At 40.3% G+C, this 18,598-nt stretch overlaps 1 protein-coding gene across 1 annotated transcript in view; it reads left to right on the top strand.

Annotated features, from left to right (window-relative positions):
• The window catches only part of Ly49s8 (Ly49 stimulatory receptor 8), an 85,798-nt gene extending 67,993 nt beyond the window's left edge, over nucleotides 1-17,805 (top strand). The window contains exons 5-6 of the transcript XR_010066282.1: nucleotides 16,720-16,900; nucleotides 17,398-17,805. The gene's annotated coding sequence lies outside the window, so the exon portion shown is untranslated. The remainder of the gene's footprint in view (nucleotides 1-16,719; nucleotides 16,901-17,397) is intronic.
• The last annotated feature ends 793 nt before the right edge of the window (nucleotides 17,806-18,598 follow it).

The raw sequence follows: 18,598 nt of genomic DNA, 5'->3' as shown, positions 1-18,598 counted from the left end.
CAGGTGTTCAGAACCTAAAGGAAGACCAATTGTACATGTTCAGGGAAGCAGAGTTCCAACCTCTTGTATGTTTTACATTTGGGTGTCTGTCTTTGAGATCCCCAAGGATCCAGGTTAGTTGATTTTCTTGGCCTTCCTATGGAGTGCTTATCACATTCTGGGCCCAAAATCCTTCCTCCTATTCTTCCATAAAACTCCCGGAGCCCCATCCACTGTTTGGCTGGGGGCACTTGTGTATATATGAGTAAGCTGTTAGAAGGAGCTTTACAGAGGACAAGCATGAGCGACTCTTGTCTGCAGGCATAACAGAGTATTATTAATAGGGTCAGGGATTGATGCTTTTTCATGGAATATGTCTCTATTTGAGCTGGTGGTTGGTTGGCTATTCCCCCAGTCTTTGTTCCATCCCCAATCACTGCATTTCTTATAGACAAGATAAGTTTTGTCAGTTTGTTGGTGTCACTATTACTACCCCAGAGTTCTTTCCTTGCCAGAGAAGGCCACTTTCCCAGGCTGCATATAGTTGCAGCTAAGGACACCCCCATAGATTGTTGTGTGCTTCAACATCACTGGTCTCCATCTCTTCCCTAACAACACCCCATCAGTTGCAGATTTCCATTCATTCTCATGGCCATCAAGACTTTGCCTCAACTCTTCTCCACACCTTACCCTGAATCCCCACTCTCCTCATGATCTCCTCCTACTCTGTTCCCTCCCTCCAAATGCCTGCTATGACTATTCCATGCCTGCTTCCAAGTATGAATGAAGCATCCTTGCTTGTGTCTTTCATCTTGTGCAGCCACATGAGTCTGTGGTATGTTTCATGGTTATCATTATTTTATGGCTAATATCTACTAATAAGTGAATACATACCATGAATATCCTTTTGAGATTTGGTTATATCACTCAGGATGACATTTTCAAGTTCAACTCATTTTTTCTACAAAATTCATGATGCCTTTACACAGATGAATAGTGTTCCATTGTGTAAAGCATCTAAGATGTTTGCAGTTTCTCACTATTATAATAAAATTGCTATAAGCATAGCTGACAATGAACCATTCTTTTTGGGAGGGTAGAGAAATTTTTGCATATATGTACATATATGTGTGTGTGTGTGTGTGTGAGGTAGAGCTGTATATTAAAGTAGAATTATTGCCAGTTTTCTGAGAAACCACTAAATTGATTTCCAAAGTGTTTGTACAAGTGTGACCTCCCATCAGCAGTGAAGTAGTTTTCCCCTTACTCTGCATTCTTGCCAATATGTGCTAGCACTTGACTTTTTAATCTTAGCCATTCCTTTGATGTGAGATGGGGTCTCAGAGGTTTTTCTTGGACTTGCATTCCCTTGGTAGCTAAGGACTATGAACATTTATTAATGTGCCTGTGGACATTCAAGATTTTTCTGTTGAGAATTCCATGTTTAGCTCAGGCATAGAATATGCAAACAAAGAAGTTGATGCCTCAGTCCAACAAAATGCTAAATCACCTCTTGGAGCACTGACACACCTGAGAGCCTGGAGCCTTCAGGATATAGGAATCCAGTAACAGTCTGGGACAGGATCCTACTGGTTTGTGCCTGTGCCCAGAGCTGACCATGTGATACAACTCTCTGTACCCATATCTCCCTGGGACAAAGCAGGTCTCCAGGAGTTTTGACATGCAGGATAACAGAAGGGTCAATGCCTTATCAGAGACAGCAAGACCAGTTAACACTAGAGAAAACCAGATGGCCAGAGGCAAGCACAGGACCCTAAACAACAGAAACCAAGACTATTTGGCATCATCAGAGCACACTTATTCCAACTAAGAAAATACTGGATATTCCAACACACCAGAAAAGCAAGATTTGGATTTAAAACGACATCTCATGATGATGATGATAGAGGACTTTAAGAAGGACATAAAAAACTCCCTTACAGAAGTGCAGGTCAACACAGGTAAACAAGTAGAAGCACTTTAAGAAGAAATACAAAATTCCCTTAAATAATTACCAGAAAATACAACTAAAAAGGTGAAAGAATTGAACAAAACATTCCAGGATCTAAAAAAAGATATAGCAACAATAAAGAAATCAAAAAAGGAGACAACCCAGGAAATACGAAACCTAGGAAAGAGATTAGGAGTCATAGACACAGGCATCACCAACACAACACAAGAGATAGAAGACAGAATCTCAGGGGCAGAAGTACCACAGAAAAAAATGGCACAACCTTTAAGGAAAATGTAAAACACAAAAAGCTCCTAATCCAAAATATCCAGGGAATCCAGGACAAAATGAGAAGATCAAACCTAAGAATAATAAGTATAGAAGAGAGCAAAGATCCCAAAAAAGCCAGTAAATTTCTTCAAGAAAATTATAGACAAAAAATTCACTAACCTAAAGGTAGAAATACTCACAAATGTACAAGAAGTCTACAGAACTTCAAACAGATTGGACTAGAAAAGAAATATCTCCTGTCACATAAAAGACAAAATACCAAATGCATAAAACAAAGAAAGAATATTAAAAGCAGTAAGGGAGACTGCTCCTAAACCCTGTGGGAGAGAGAGCTCACCGCCCGGACAGGTGGGCACTCCTGAGACTGCAGAGCAGAAGAGACCACCAATACTGCCCACCCCTGCCCACATCCCTGGCCAAAGAGGAAACTGTATATGGCCTCTGGGAACCGGAAGATAGGGGCACTGGAGCTGCAGGTACCCTGTGCTCCAGACACTGCCGGGACCTGAAGGGACCAGATCAACAGTTCTCTGCACCTAAATCCCATGGGAGGGAGAGCTAATCCTTCAGAGAGGCAGACATGCCTGGGAAGCCAGAAGATACTACACTCTGCCCACATTTGTGACTCCAGAGGAAAACATCTAATGCCATCTGGGACCCTGGTGCATGGGGGCTCCCGGAAAAGGCCGCACAGGTCCTCCTGGTTGCTGCCCTCACGCAGTGCTCAAAAGCAATACCCCACAAGCAAACGTGAGCCTCAGTACCACAGGAAAGACCAACTTTTCTGCTCTAAGTGTCCTGCCTGGTGAACTCAGGAAACAGGCCAACAGGAACAGCTGAACACCAGTAGACAGGAAAAACTATATGCCCGAAAGCAGAATACTCTGTTCCCATAACTGGCTGAAAGAAAACAGGAAAACGGGTCTACAGCACACTTGACACACAGGCCTATAGGACAGTCTAGCCACTGACAGAAATAGCAGAACAAAGTAACACCAGAGATAATCTGATGGCGAGAGGCAAGCACAGGAACACAAGCAACAGAAACCAAGACTACATGGCATCACCACAGCCCAATTCTCCCACCAAAGTAAACACTGAATATCCAAACACACCAGAAAAGAAAGATCTAGATTTAAAATCATGTTTGATCATGATGCTGGAGGACTTCAAGAAAGATATGAAGAACTCCCTTAGAGAAATGCAGGAAAACATAAACAAGAAGAAGCCTATAGAGAGGAATCACAAAAATCCCTGAAAGAATTCCAGGAAAACACAATCAAACAGGTGAAGGAATTAAAAATGGAAATAGAAGCATTGAAGAAAGAACACATGGAAACAACCCTGGATATAGAAAACCAAAGGAAGAGACAAGGAGTCATAGATACAAGCATCACCAACAGAATAAAAGAGATAGAAGAGAGAATCTCAGGAGCAGAAGATTCCGTAGAAATCATCGACACAACTGTCAAAGATAATGTAAAATGGAAAAAGCTACTGGTCCAAAACATACAGGAAATCCAGGACTCAATGGGAAGATCAAACCTAAGGATAATAGGTATAGAAGAGAATGAAGCCTCCCAGCTCAGACCAGTAAATATCTTCAAAAAATCATAGAAGAAAATTTCCCTAACATAAAGAAAGAGATGCTCATAAACATACAAGAAGCCTACAGAACTTCAAATAGATTGGACCAGAGAAGAAACTCCTCATGTCACATAATAGTCAAAACACCAAATGCACAAAAAAAAGGGAGAATATTAAAAGCAGTAAGGGAAAAAGGTCAAGTAACATATAAAGGCAGACCTATCAGAATCACACCAGACTTCTCGCCAGAGGCTATGAAAGCCAGAAGATCCTGGACAGATGTCATACAGACCCTAAGAGAACACAAATGCCAGCCCAGGTTACTGTATCCTGCAAAACTCTCAATTAACATAGATGGAGAAACCAAGATATTCCATGATAAAACCAAATTTACACACTATCTTTCTACAAATCCAGCGCTACAAAGGATAATAAATGGTAAAGCCCAACATAAGGAGGCAAGCTACACCCTACAAAAAGCAGGACACTAATCATCTTGGCAACAAAAAAAGAGAAGAAAAGCACACATACATAACCTCACATCCAAATATGAATATATCAGGAATAAATAATCACTATTCCTTAATATCTCTGACCATCAATGGTCTCAACGCCCCAATAAAAAGACATAGATTAAGAAACTGGATAAGGAGACACCGCCGGAACCTGAAGGAAACAGACAGGATAAACAGTTCTCTGCACCCAAATCCCGTGGGAGGGAGAGCTAAACCTACAGAGAGGCAGACACACCTGGGAAACCAGAATAGACTGCACTCTGCACACATCCAGACGCCAGAGGAAAACACCAAACGCCATCTGGAACCCTGGTGCACGGAGGCTCCCAGAAAGAGCGACGCAGATCTTCCTGGTTGCTGCCGCCGTGGAGAAGACTTAGGCAGTATCCCACGAGTAAACTTGAGCCTCGGAACCACAGGTAGGACCAACTTTTCCGCTGCAAGAAACCTGCCTGGTGAACTCAGGACACACAGAGGCAAAATTCCTGTAGGACCGGGCACTTCCTGTGTTTACCCGAAGTCCCACACCTGCGAATCCCGGCCCGCAGCAGCTCTCTGCTCCCAAACCCCTTAGGAGAGAGACCTCACCGCCTGGTCAGGTGGGCACTCCCGAGGCTGCATGGCGGAGGAGACCACCAACACGGCCCACCCATGCCCACATCCCTGGCATAAGAGCAAACTGTATAAGGCCTCAGGGTTCCCGTAGGGGAGGGCCCAGGAGCGGCAGGACCCCTGCGCCTGAGACACCGCCGGAACCTGAAGGAAACAGACTGGATAAACAGTTCTCTGCACCCAAATCCCGTGGGAGGGAGAGCTAAACCTTCAGAGAGGCAGACACGCCTGGGAAACCAGAAGAGACAGCACTCTGCACACACATCTCGGATGCCAGAGGAAAACACGAAACACCATCTGGAACCCTAGTGCACGGAAGCTCACGGAAAGGGCGGCACATATCTTCCTGGTTGCTGCCCCCACAGAGAGCTCGTGGGCAGCACCCCGCGAGCAAACTTGAGCCTCGGGACCACAGGTAAGACCAACTTTTCTGCTGCAAGTGACCTGCCTGGTGAACTCAAGACACAGGCCCAAGGAACAGCTGAAGACCTGTAGAGAGGAAAAACTACACACCCGAAAGCAGAACACCCTGTCCCCATAACTGGCTGAAAGAAAACAGGAAAACAGGTCTACAGCACTCCTGACACACAGGCTTATAGGACAGTTTAGCCACTGTCAGAAATAGCAGAACAAAGTAACACTAGAGATAATCTGATGGCAAGAGGCAAGCGCAGGAACCCAAGCAACAGAAACCAAGACTACATGGCATCATCGGAGCCCAATTCTCCCACCAAAATAAACATGGAATATCCAAACACACAAGAAAATCAAGATCTAGTTTCAAAATCATATTTGATCATGATGCTAGAGGACTTCAAGAAAGACGTGAAGAACTCCCTTAGAGAAACACAGGAAAACATTAATAAACAAGTAGAAGCCTACAGAGAGGAATCGCAAAAATGCCTGAAAGAATTCCAGGAAAACACAATCAAACAGTTGAAGGAATTAAAATTGGAAATAGAAGCAATCAAGAAAGAACACATGGAAACAACACTGGATATAGAAAATCAAAAGAAGAGACAAGGAGCTGTAGATACAAGCTTCACCAACAGAATACAAGAGATGGAAGAGAGAATCTCAGGAGCAGAAGATTCCATAGAAATCATTGACTCAACTGTCAAAGATAATGTAAAGCAGAAAAAGCTACTGTCCAAAACATACAGGAAATCCAGGATTCAATGAGAAGATCAAACCTAAGGATAATAGGTATAGAAGAGAGTGAAGACTCCCAGCTCAATGGACCAGTAAATATCTTCAACAAAATCATAGAAGAAAACGTCCCTAACCTAAAAAAAGAGATACCCATAGGCATACAAAAAGCCAACAGAACTCCAAATAGATTGGACCAGAAAAGAAACACCTCCCGTCACATAATAGTCAAAACACCAAATGCACAAAATAAAGAAAGAATATTAAAAGCATTAAGGGAAAAAGGTCAAGTAACATATAAAGGCAGACGTATCAGAATCACACCAGACTTTTTGCCAGAAACTACGAAGGCCAGAAGATCCTGGACAGATGTCATACAGACCCTAAGAGAACACAAATGCCAGCCCAGGTTACTGTATCCTGCAAAACTCTCAATGAACATAGATGGAGAAACCAAGATATTCCATGACAAAACCAAATTTACACAATATCTTTCTACAAATCCAGCACTACAAAGGATAATAAAGGGTAAAGCCCAACATAAGGAGGCAAGCTATACACTAGAAGAAGCAAGAAACTAATCATCTTGGCAACAAAACAAAGAGAAGAAAAGCACACAAACATAACCTCACATCCAAATATGAATATAACAGGAATCAATAATCACTATTCCTTAATATCTCTCAACATCAATGGCCTCAGCTCCCCAATAAAAAGACATAGATTAACAAACTGGATACGCAACGAGGACCCTGCATTCTGCTGCCTACAGGAAACACACCTCAGAGACAAAGACAGACACTACCTCAGAGTGAAGGGCTGGAAAACAACCTTCCAAGCAAATGGTCGGAAGAAGCAAGCTGGAGTAGCCATTCTAATATCAAATAAAAACAATTTTCAATTAAAAGTCATCAAAAAAGATAAGGAAGAACACTTCATATTCATCAAAGGAAAAATCCACCAAGATGAACTCTCAATCCTAAATATCTATGCCCCAAATACACGGGCACCTAAATATGTAAAAGAAACCTTACTAAAGCTCAAAACACACATTGCACCTCACACAATAATATTGGGAGATTTCAACACCCCACTCTCAGCAATGGACAGATCATGGAAACAGAAATTAAACAGAGACGTAGACAGACTAAGAGAAGTCATGAGCCAAATGGACTTAACAGATATTTATAGAACATTCTATCCTAAAGCAAAAGGATATACCTTCTTCTCAGCTCCTCATGGTACTTTCTCCAAAATGACCATATAGTCGGTCAAAAAACAGGCGTCAACAGGTACAGAAAGATAGAAATAATCCCATGCGTGCTATCAGACGACCACGGCCTAAAACTGGTCTTCAATAACAATAAGGGAAGAATGCCCACATATACGTGGAAATTGAACAATGCTCTACTCAATGATAACCTAGTCAAGGAAGAAATAAAGAAAGAAATTAAAAACTTTTTAGAATTTAATGAAAATGAAGGTACAACATAACCAAACTTATGTGACACAATGAAAGCTGTGCTAAGAGGAAATCTCATAGCGCTGTGTGCCTGTAGAAAGAAACAGGAAATAGCATATGTCAGCAGCTTGACAGCACACCTAAAAGCTCTAGAGCAAAAAGAAGCAAATACACCCAGGAGGAGTAGAAGGCAGGAACTCATCAAACTCAGAGCTGAAATCAACAAAGTAGAAACAAAAAGGACCATAGAAAGAATCAACAGAACCAAAAGTTGGTTCTTTGAGAAAATCAACAAGATAGATAAACCCTTAGCCAGACTAACGAGAGGACCCAGAGAGTGTGTCCAAATTAACAAAATCGGAAATGAAAAGGGAGACATAACTACAGATTCAGAGGAAATTCAAAAATCATCAGATCTTACTATAAAAGCCTATATTCAACAAAACTTGAAAATCTACAGGAAATGGACAATTTCCTAGACAAATACCAGGTACAGAAGTTAAATCAGGAACAGATAAACCAGTTAAACAACCCAATAACTCCTAAGGAAATAGAAGCAGTCATTTAAGGTCTCCCAACCAAAAAGAGCCCAGGTCCAAATGGGTTTAGTGCAGAATTCTATCAGACCTTCATAGAAGACCTCGTACCAATATTATCCAAACTATTCCAAAAAATTGAAACAGATGGATCACTCCCGAATTCCTTCTATGAAGCCACAATTACTCTTATACCTAAACCACACAAAGACCCAATAAAGAAAGAGAACTTCAGACCAATTTCCCTTATGAATATCGACGCAAAAATACTCAATAAAATTCTGGGAAACCGAATCCAAGAGCACATCAAAACGATCATCCACCATGATCAAGTAGGCTTCATCCCAGGCATGCAGGGATGGTTTAATATACAGAAAACAATCAACATGATCCATTATATAAACAAACTGAAAGAACAGAACCACATGATCATTTCATTTGATGCTGAGAAAGCATTTGATAAAATTCAACACCCCTTCATGATAAAAGTCCTGGAAAGAATAGGAATTCAAGGCCCATATCTGAACATAGTAAAAGCCATATACAGCAAACCAGTTGCTAACATTAAACTAAATGGAGAGAAACTTGAAGCAATCCCACTAAAATAAGGGACTAAACAAGGCTGCCCACTCTCTCCCTACTTATTCATTATAGTTCTTGAAGTTCTAGCCAGAGCAATCAGACAACAAAAGGAGGTCAAGGGGATACAGATCGGAAAAGAAGAAGTCAAAGTATCACTATTTGCAGATAATATGATAGTTTATTTAAGTGATCCCAAAAGTTCCACCAGAGAACTACTAAAGCTGATAAACATCTTCAGCAAAGTGGCTGGGTATAAAATTAACTCAAATAAATCAGTAGCCTTCCTCTACACAAAAGAGAAACAAGCCGAGAAAGAAATTAGGGAAACGACACCCTTCATAATAGACCCAAATAATATAAAGTACCTCGGTGTGACTTTAACCAAGCAAGTAAAAGATCTGTACAATAAGAACTGCAAGACACTGAGGAAAGAAATTGAAGAAGACCTCAGAAGATGGAAAGATCTCCCATGCTCATGGATTGGCAGGATTAATATAGTAAAAATGGCCATTTTACCAAAAGCAATCTACAGATTCAATGCAATCCCCATCAAAATACCAATCCAATTCTTAAAAGAGTTAGACAGAACAATTTGCAAATTCATCTGGAATAACAAAAAACCCAGGATAGCTAAAGCTATCCTCAACAATAAAAGGACTTCAGGGGGAATCACTATCCCTGATCTCAAGCAGTATTACAGAGCAATAGTGATAAAAACTGCATGGTATTGGTACAGACACAGACAGATAGACCAATGGAATAGAATTGAAGACCCAGAAATGAACCCAAAAATCACTTGATTTTTGACAAAGGAGCCAAAACCATCCAATGGAAAAAAATAGCATTTTCAGCAAATGGTGCTGGTTCAACTGGAGGGCAACATGTAGAAGAATGCAGATCGATCCATGCTTATCACCCTGTGCAAAGCTTAAGTCCAAGTGGATCAAGGACCTCCACATCAAACCTGATACACTCAAACTAGTAAGAAAAACTAGGGAAGCATCTGGAACACATGGGCACTGGAAAAATTTTCCTGAACAAAACACCAATGGCTTATGCTCTAAGATCATGAATCGACAAATGGGATCTCATAAAACTGCAAAGCTTCTGTAAGGCAAAGGACACTGTGGTTAGGACAAATTGGAAACCAACAGATTGGGAAAAGATCTTTACCAATCCTACAACAGATAGAGGGCTTATATCCAAAATATACAAAGAACTCAAGAAGTTAGACCGAAGGGAGACAAATAACCCTATTAAAAAATGGGGTTCAGAGCTAAACAAAGAATTCACAGCTGAGGAATGCCGAATGGCTGAGAAACACCTAAAGAAATGTTCAACATCTTTAGTCATAAGGATAATGCAAATCAAAACAACCCTGAGATTTCACCTCACACCAGTGAGAATGGGTAAGATCAAAAACTCAGGTGACAGCAGATGCTGGCGAGAATGCAGAGAAAGAGGAACACTCCTCCATTGTTGGTGGGATTGCAGACTGGTACAACCATTCTGGAAATCAGTCTGGAGGTTCCTCAGAAAATTGGACATTGAACTGCCTGAGGATACAGCTATACCTCTCTTGGGCATATACCCAAAAGATGCCCCAACATATAAAAAAGACACGTGCTCCACTATGTTCATCGCAGCCTTATTTATAATAGCCAGAAGCTGGAAAGAACCCAGATGCCCTTCAACAGAGGAATGGATACAGAAAATTTGGTACATCTACACAATGGAATATTACTCAGCTATCAAAAACAACGGCTTTATGAAATTCGTAGGCAAATGGTTAGAACTGGAAAATATCATCCTGAGTGAGCTAACCCAATCACAGAAAGACATACATGGTATGCACTCACTGATAAGTGGCTATTAGCCCAAATGCTTGAATTACCCTAGATGCCTAGAACAAATAAACTCAATACGGATGATCAAAATGTGAATGCTTCACTCCTTCTCTAAAAGGGGAACATGAATACCCTTGGCAGGGAATAGCAAGGCAAAGATTAAAACAGAGACTGAAGTAACACCCATTCAGAGCCTGCCCCACATGTGGCCCATACATATACAGCCACCCAATTAGACAAGATGGATGAAGCAAAGAAGTGAGACCGACAGGAGCCGGATGTAGATCTCTCCTGAGAGACACAGCCAGAATACAGCAAATACAGAGGCGAATGCCAGCAGCAAACCACTGAACTGAGAATAGGACCCCTGTTGAAGGAATCAGAGAAAGAACTAGAAGAGCTTGAAGGGGCTCGAGACCCCATAGGTACAACAATGCCAAGCAACCATAGCTTCCAGGGACTAAGCCACTACCTAAAGACTATACATGGACTGACCCTGGACTCTGACCTCGTAGGTAGCAATGAATATCCTAGTAAGAGCACCAGTGGAAGGGGAAGCCCTGGGTCCTGCTAAGACTGAACCCCCAGTGAAGTAGACTGTTGGGGGGAGGGCGGCAATGGGGGGAGGGTTGGGAGGGGAACACCCATAAGGAAGGGGAGGGGGAGGGGGATGTTTTCCAGGAAACCGAAGAATTATTATTAAGCATTAAATAAATTTAAAAAAAAAGAAAGTTAAAAAAACATAAACACTAAAATAAAGATTTCATGAGGAAAGTGAAAAAAAAAAAAAAGAAACTGGATAAACAGTGAGGGCCCTGCATTCTGCTGCCTACAGGAAACACGCCTCAGAGAAAAAGACAGACACTATCTCAGAGTGAAAGGCTGGAAAACAACTTTCCAAGCAAATAGTCAGAAGAAGCAAGCTGGAGTAGCCATTCTAATATCAAATAAAATCTATTTTCAACTAAAAGTCATCAAAAACGATAAGGAAGGACACTTCGTATTCATCAAAGGAAAAATCCACTAAGATGAACTCTCAATCCTAAATATCTATGCTCCAAATACAAGGGCACCTACATACATAACAGAAACCTTACTAAAGCTCAAAACACACATTGCACCTCACACAATAATAGTAGGAGATTTCAATACCCCACTCTCATTAGTGGACAGATCATGGAAACAGAAATTAAACAGAGACGTAGACAGACTAAGAGAAGTCATGAGCCAAATGGACTTAACAGATATTTATAGAACATTCTATCCTAAAGCAAAAGGATATACATTCTTCTCAGATTCTCATGGTACTTTCTCCAAAATTGACCATATAATTGGTCATAAAACAGGCCTCAACAGGTACAGAAAGATAGAAAGAATCCCATGCGTCCTATCAGACCACCATGGGCTAAAGCTGTTCTTCAAATACAATAAGGAAAGAATGCCCACATATACATGGAAGTTGAACAATGCTCTACTCAATGATAACCTGGTCAAGAAGAAATAAAGAAAGAAACGAAAGACTTCTAAGAATTTAATGAAAATGAAGGTGCAACATACCCAAACTTATGGGACACAATGAAAGCTGTGCTAAGAGGAAAACTCATAGCTCTGAATATCTGCTGAATGAAACAGGAGAGAGCATATGTCAGCAGCTTGACAGCACACCTAAAAGCTCTAGAACAAAAAGAAGCAAATACACCCAGGAGGAGTAGAAGGCAGGATCTCATCAAACTCAGAGCTGAAATCAACCAAGTACAAACAAAAAGGTCCATAGAAAGAATCAACAGAACCAAAAGTTGGTTCTTTGAGAAAATCAACAAGATAGATAAACCCTTAGCCAGACTAACAAGAGAACACAGAGAGTGTGTCCAAATTAACAAAATCAAAAATGAAAAGGGAGATATAACTACAGAATCAGAGGAAAAAATCATCAGATCTTACTATAAAATCTTATATTCAACAAAACTTGAAAATCTGCAGAAAATGGACAATTTCCTAGACAGATACCAGGTACAGAAGTTAAATCAGGAACAGATAAACCAGTTAAACAACCCCATAACTCCTAAGGAAATAGAAGCAGTCATTTAAGGTCTCCCAACCAAAAAGATCCCAGGTCCAGACAGGTTTAGTGCAGAATTCTATCAGACCTTCATAGAAGACCTCATTCCAATACTGTCCAAATTATTCCACATAATAGAATCAGAAGGAGCACTACCCAATTCCTTCTATGATGTCACACATAGGCTTATACCTAAACCACAGAGAGACCCAACAAAGAAAGAGATTTCAGACCAATTTCCCTTATGGATGTCGACCAAAAAATACTCAATAAAATTCTGGCAAACAGAATTCAAGAACGAATCAAAATGATTATCCATCATGGTCAAGTAGGATTCATGCCAGGGATGTAGGAATGGTCCAATATACATATATCCAACCAACTTAATCCACTATACAACAAACTCAAAGGGAAAAAAAACCCACATCATCATTTCATTAGCTATTGAGAAATTATGTAACAAAATTCAACACCCCTTCATCATAAAAGTCCTGGAAAGGTCAGGAGTTCAAGACCCACATCTAAACATAGTAAAAGCAATATACAGCTAACCAGTAGCCAACATCAAACTAAATGGAGAGAAACTTGAAGAAATCCCACTAAAATCAGGCACTAGACATGGCTGCCTACTCTCTCCCTACTTATTCAATATAGTACTCAAAGTCCTAGCCAGAGCAATGAGAAAACAAAAGGAAGTCAAAGGGATACAAATAGGAAAGGAAGAAGTTAAAATAGCACTATTTGCAGATGATATGATAGTATACTTAAGTAACTCCAAAAGTTCTGCCAGAGAACTACTAAGCCTGATAAACAACTTCAGCAAAGTGACTGGGTATAAAATTAACTCAAACACATCAGTAGCCTTCCTCTACCCAAAGAATAAATAGGCTGAAAAAAAATTAACAGTCTCAAATAATATAAAATACATCCATTTGATTTTAACCAAGCAAGTAAAATATCTGTGTGGCAAGAACTTCAAGTCTCTAAAGAAATACATTGAAGGTCTTAGAAGATGGAAAGTACTCCCATGCTCATGGATTCACAGGATTAATATGATAAAAATGGCCATTAGCCAAAAGCAATCTACAGATTCAATGCAAACTCCATCAAAATTCCAACTCAGTTCTTCATAAAGTTAGAAAGAGCAATTGGGAAATTCATCTGGAATAACAAAAAACCCAGGATAGTGAAAACTATACTCAACAATAAAAGAACGTGTGAGGGAATCACCATCCCTGACCTCAAGCAGTATTACAGAGCAATAGTGATAAAACTGTAATGTATTGCTACAGAGACAGGCAGGTAGATCAGTGGAAGAGAATGGAAGATCCAGAAATGAAGCCACACCCCATATGATCACTTGATCTTTGACAAAGGATCTAAAACCACCCAGTGCAAAAAAGATAGTCTTTTCAATAACTGGTTCTGGTTCAACTGGAGGTTAGAATGTAGAAGAATGCGAATTGCTTCACTCTTACTGCCGTGTACAAAACTTAAGTCCAAGTGGACCAAGGATTTCCACATCAAACCAGATCTTAGAACTTTGGACTTTTAACATTTTTGAGACTACTATAGACTATAGGGACTTTCGATGATAGATCAAGTGCATTTTGCATTATGCTATGTTTATATATGTACCCCATAGACACATGTATTAGAAAAAAAAAACGTTGGAGGATAAAGAGTGGGAAGTAGTGCTTTAAATATATTTGGCCTATGGAGTGGAATTAATAGGAAGTATGGCCATGTTGGAGTATGTGTTGTTTTGTTTTTATGGGACTGTTTAGATGATTTATCTGATCCTTATTTAACTTTGGTACCTAGTACATGTCTAGAAAATTGTCCTTTTCCTTCAGATTTTCCAGTTTTTTTTTTGAGTATAGCCTTTTGTATTAGGATCTGATGATTTTTTTTTAATTTCCTCAGTTTCTGTTGTTATGTCTCCCTTTTCATTTCTGATTTTAAAAATTTGAATACTGCCCCTGTGCCCTCTGGTTAGTCTGTATAAGGATTTATCTATCTTCCTCATTTTTTTCAAAGAACTAGCTCCCAATTTTTGTTGATTTTTGTATAGTTCTTTTTGCTTCTCTTTGGTTGATTTCAGGCCTGAGTTTGATTATTTGCTGCCTTCTACTTCTATTGGGTACAGTCAAGCTGCTGATTTATGCTCTCTCAGTTTCTTTTTGGAGGTACTCAGTGCTATGAGTTTTTCTTTTAGCAGTGCTTTCACTGTGTCCCATAACTTTGGGTATGTTGTGCCTTCATTTTCATTAAATTCTACATCTCATAGAGGACTGATGTCCAACATATTCAAAGAAATCAAGAATTTAGACTCCAGAGAATCAAATGACTGTTTTCAAAGAGGGGAACAGAGCTATACAAAGAATTCTCAACTGAAGAATTTTGAATGGCAGAGAAGCACCTAAAGAAATGCTCAACATCCTTAGTCATCAGGGAAATGCAAATCAAAACAACCCTGAGATTCCACATCATACCAATCAGAATGGCTAAGATCAAAAACTCAGATGACAATAGATGCTGGCAAGGATGTGGAGAAAGGGGAGCACTTCTCCATTATTGGTGGTATTGCAAGCTGGTATAATCACTCTGGAAATCAGTTTGGTGGTTCCTCAAAAAATTGGGCATAATACTAACTGAGGTCCCAGCTATACTACTCCTTGACATATACCTAAAAGATGCTCTAACATATAACAAGTACATATGCTCCACTATGTTTATAGCAGCCTTATTCATAATAGCTAGAAGCTGGAGCATTCCCTGATGTCCTCCAGCAGAGTAATGGATACAGAAAACATGATACATTTACACATTGGAGTACTATTCTGCTATCAATAACAATGACTTAATGAAATTCATAGGCAGATGGATGAAAGTAGAAAATATCATCCTGAGTGACTTAACCAAATTACAAAAGAACACACAAGTACGCACTCACTGATAAGTTGATACTATTCCAAAAGCTCGAAATACTCAAGATACAATTCACAGATCACATGAAGCTCAAGAAAAAGGAAGACTAAAGTGTGCATGCTTCAGTCCTTCTTAGAAGGGGGAACAAAATATTCACAGGAGGAAATATGAGACAAAGTATAGACCAAAGTCTGAGGAAAATATTATCCAGAGAACAGCCCATCTGGAGATCCATCCCAAATAATGTCACCAAACCCAGACAATATTGTGGATGCCAAGAATTTCATGCTGACAGGAGACTGATATAGCTGTCTCTTGAAATGTTCTGCCAAAGCCTTAGATTTCCGGAGTCAGATGCCCTCAACCAGTCTTTGGATCGAAAATGGGGTTCCCAATGGAGGAGTTAGAAAAAGGACAAGAGATGAAGTGGTTTTCCATCTCACAAGAAGAACAATAATATCACCACCCAGATTCCCCAGAGCTCACAAAGACTAAACCACCAACCAAAGAGTACACATGTAGGGATCCATGGTCCCAGCCACATATGTAGCAGAGGATGGTCTTATCAGGCATCAATGAGAGTAGAGGCCCTTTGCCCTGTGAAGGCTCAGTGACACAGTGTAATGAATGCCAGGGCAGGGAGATGGGAGGGAGTGGGTAGGTGTGTGCGAACACTTTCATAGAGGCAGTAAGCAGGATTGGGGAAGGGATTGGGGGATTCCAGAGGGGAAATCAGGAAAGGAGATAACATTTGAAATGTAAGTAAAGAAAATAACCAAAAGATATGTTCAAAGTCCTTAGTGATAATGGAAAGGCAAATAAAACCTACACTGAGATTCTACTTTACATGAATCAGAATGGCTAAGATCAAAACCTTTGGTGACGGGGTTGGGGATTTAGCTCAGTGGTAGAGCGCTTGCCTAGGAAGCGCAAGGCCCTGGGTTCAATCCCCAGCTCCGAAAAAAAGAACCAAAAAAAAAAAAAAAACCTTTGGTGACAACAAATGTTGGTGAGGATGCAGAGAAAGAGGAACACTCTTTCACTGCTGTTGGGATTGAAAAGTGGTACAACCTCTGGACAGAAATCTGCAATTTCTCAAAAAATTTGAAATAGACCTACCTGAAGATCCAGCTTTAACACTCTTGAGCATATATCCAAAAGATGCCGCAGAAGCACATGTTTTACTATGTTAATAGAGGATTTGTTTGTGATTTTCAGAAATTGGAAACAACCTAGATGTCCCACAAGAACATAATGGATACAGAAAATGTGGTTCATTTACACAATGGAATACTACTCAGGTATTAAGAAGGAGGACACTGTGAGTTTTTCAGATAAATGGATGGACCTAAAAAATATCATGCTGAGTAAGAAAATTCACACCCATAGGACATACATGGTATGTACTCAGTAATAAGCGAATATTATCTTAAAAGTACAGAATACCCAGGATACAGTCGATATAACTCAAAAATATTAACAAGCCTAAGGGTCCAAGTGAGGATGTCTCAATCCCATTTGGGAGGGAGTAGAAAGCAATCACAGGAGGTGGGGAAGGATAAAGGAACTTGGGTGGGAAAGGGGACAGGAAGTAGAGGAGGGGGACATGATCATGTATTGGGTAGAGGAAAACAACTGAAGGACTAAAGGACAGCACAAATAATGGAAACAGGAAACCTCATGAGGTATGAGGTGAGGGGCACCTCCAGAATGTACTAGAGACTTTGGAGGGAGAGACTCTCAGGATTCAAAGGGAGGGACATTAGATGGAATGGCATACAGTGGGGAGAGGTAACTTATAGAGCTCACCTCCAGCAGAAAGAAAGAGCATCAAGTAATGGATAGGGTTGCCCTCCCACAGTCAAAAACTGTCTGATAAGTATTCCCTTCTGAAAGAATTGCAGGGACAAAAATAGAGAGGAGCCAGAGGAAAAGAAAATCCTGTGACAGGACCAAACTGCAATCCAGCTCAAGAGGAGGCCCCCAAGTCCTGCCACTATTACTAAGGCTATGGAATGCTCACAAAAATGGGGCCTATCATGACTACCACTCTAAAGACCCAACAAGCAGCCAAGGGAATCAGATGCAGATATTTACTCTGAACCAATGGACAGAAGCTTCTGACTCCTGTGGTTGAATTAGGGAAAAGCTGGAAGAAACTGAGGAAGAGGGCCGCCGTGTAGGAGGAGCATCAGTCTCAACAAAGCTGAGCTCTTGAGATCTCTCAGACACTGGGCCACCAAGCGGACAGCATACACCAGTGGTTTGAGGCCCCCAACACATATATAGCAGAGGCCTTCCAGATCTGGGCTCAGTCAGACAAAATGCACCAAACCCTCAAGAGACTCAAAACCCCAGGGTGTGTGATTTCTGTTGGGGTTGTAGGTGTGGGTGGTATGTGTGCACTTCATCATTGGAATGATGGGAGAAGGTATGGGATGCAGAGCAGTCAGAGGATTTACCAGGAGGAGAATAAAACCAGGAGTTTAAAAAAATAAAAACAGATTAAATAAAAAATTTAAAAAAAATGTCTAGGTCTTGTATTTTTCTATCTCCAATGGCAAAATATGTAACACAATTTTTATCAAACAGCTGCCACATTCAAGAACTTTGACTTTCTAAAACTCCATTTAGAATTTTATATTATTGGCAATATACTTTAAAGATTTTAGCTTTAAAAGTTGTGATGTTTGCCACCCATGGGTCAGTAGATTTATCATAGTGTAAATGGCTATATTAACAAAAGCAATCTACAGATTCAATTCAATTCCCATCAAAGTTCCAGCACAGCTGTTTACAGACATTTAAAGAGCAATTTTTTACTTCATAAAAACATCGCCATAAAATGCAGGATAACTAAAATCTGTTACAATAAAGGCTCTTCTGGAGGTCTCACCAAGCTTGACTTCTAGCTGTGGTACAGAGCAATAATAATAAAGTCTGCATAGTATTGGCTTAAAAAACAGATAGCCTCATCAATGTAAGTGATTCAAAGACAGAAGTAAACTTATACAACTACGGACACTTGATTTTTGACAAAGAAAGCAAAAATCATACAATGAAAAAGGGAAAGCATCTTCAACAAATGGTGCTAGTC

This window comes from Rattus norvegicus, chromosome 4 (assembly GCF_036323735.1).
Source record: "Rattus norvegicus strain BN/NHsdMcwi chromosome 4, GRCr8, whole genome shotgun sequence".
NCBI classification, from domain to species: Eukaryota; Metazoa; Chordata; class Mammalia; order Rodentia; family Muridae; genus Rattus; species Rattus norvegicus.
This window is presented reverse-complemented; position numbering and strand designations above follow the sequence as displayed.